Genomic DNA, 1,327 nt, shown 5'->3' with positions numbered 1-1,327 from the left:
CCTCACCAGCGCTGCAACTTGCAAGAGTGTAGCCAAGGCCTTACATAACGCTTTACAGCAACCTGAAGAGACACTAAGCCTGGCACATTGGAGGTCTGCAGCGGTGTAGTACAGCTGTCTTCTACAGGCTGTAGGGACACGCTGGAGATGTGCCCCTGACAGCTACCGCCGCTTGCAGGTTTTGGCCACATTTGCAGCATTTGCAGCGCTGTTTAAGGGTGCTGCATTATGGGCAGCTATCCCACAGAGCACTCTCCCATTTTGCATTGTGAGTTGTGGAAGGGATGGAAAGGTGCGGTCATTAGCTTCCTGTCCCAACACCCGTGAGTATACTTTGCATCCCCAGTCCCTTTTTTTCGTACGTATTAGCTTCCCCATTGTGAGTTCCCAACGGCCTTCTGTGCAGCGTGATTTCTTGGGGGAAAAAAGCCCAAACTGCTAAGGAGATATGCGGAGGAGTGTTCGCCAGCACATCACGCTTTGGCAGATGAGGCTGTTCCTTAACTCCAAATGATAGAGTCCGACGATGATTGTAGAGTCGCCTGATGGTACGACATGACAGTTGCTATTGGCTTCACGACATGCTCAGCCACCATGGAACGCCTTTGGGCTTGGAAACAAGCAACTCGGTAGTGGGATCACATAGTCATGAGTCTGGAATGACGAGGCAGGACTGCCAACTGTCGGATGAGAAAGACCACTTTCATGGGACTGTGGGTGCTGGGCTTGCCCCCAGCCTGTGTCGCGGCAAGACATGCGATTGGAGCGCCTCCCTGACGGGAAACGGGATGATATTCGCCTTTGGAAGGCTGGCAACTCCAGACCAGCTACCAATCAGTCGGAACCAGTTTGGAGTGGGAAAAGTCGACATGGATCGTGTTGATGCAAGTTTGCAGGGCCATTAAGCGCATCGTGCTAAGAAACCGTGACTCTGGGGAACGGGCAGGACGATTAGATGACGTTGACAAATAGGTTTCCCTAACTGTAGAGGGCGTGATGATGGGACGCATATTCCTTTCTGCACCACCCCACTTAGCATCCGAGTACGTATAATCGGGAGGTAATTTTCTCTATGGTTTCTCCAGGGCTTGTGGATCACCATGGTGTTGCATTACAATTCAACAGCTGGCCTGGAAGTGCAGATGCTGATCTTTCAAACTAGTAACGTATCAGGTGCATGTCAGAGCTGCAGCGCAGGGACTCTTCCCCAGACCGCAGATCACAGTGGTGGCGTTAAATGCCCATTTTGATCCTTTGGAGACCACTTCCGGTTAGTTGCTTGGCTCATTGAACCTATACGGAAGCTTGACAGGACACGGACCGTTCA

Source organism: Chelonoidis abingdonii, chromosome 2 (genome assembly GCF_003597395.2).
Source record: "Chelonoidis abingdonii isolate Lonesome George chromosome 2, CheloAbing_2.0, whole genome shotgun sequence".
In the NCBI taxonomy this organism is placed as follows: Eukaryota; Metazoa; Chordata; order Testudines; family Testudinidae; genus Chelonoidis; species Chelonoidis abingdonii.
Note: the sequence above shows the minus strand (reverse complement) of the source record.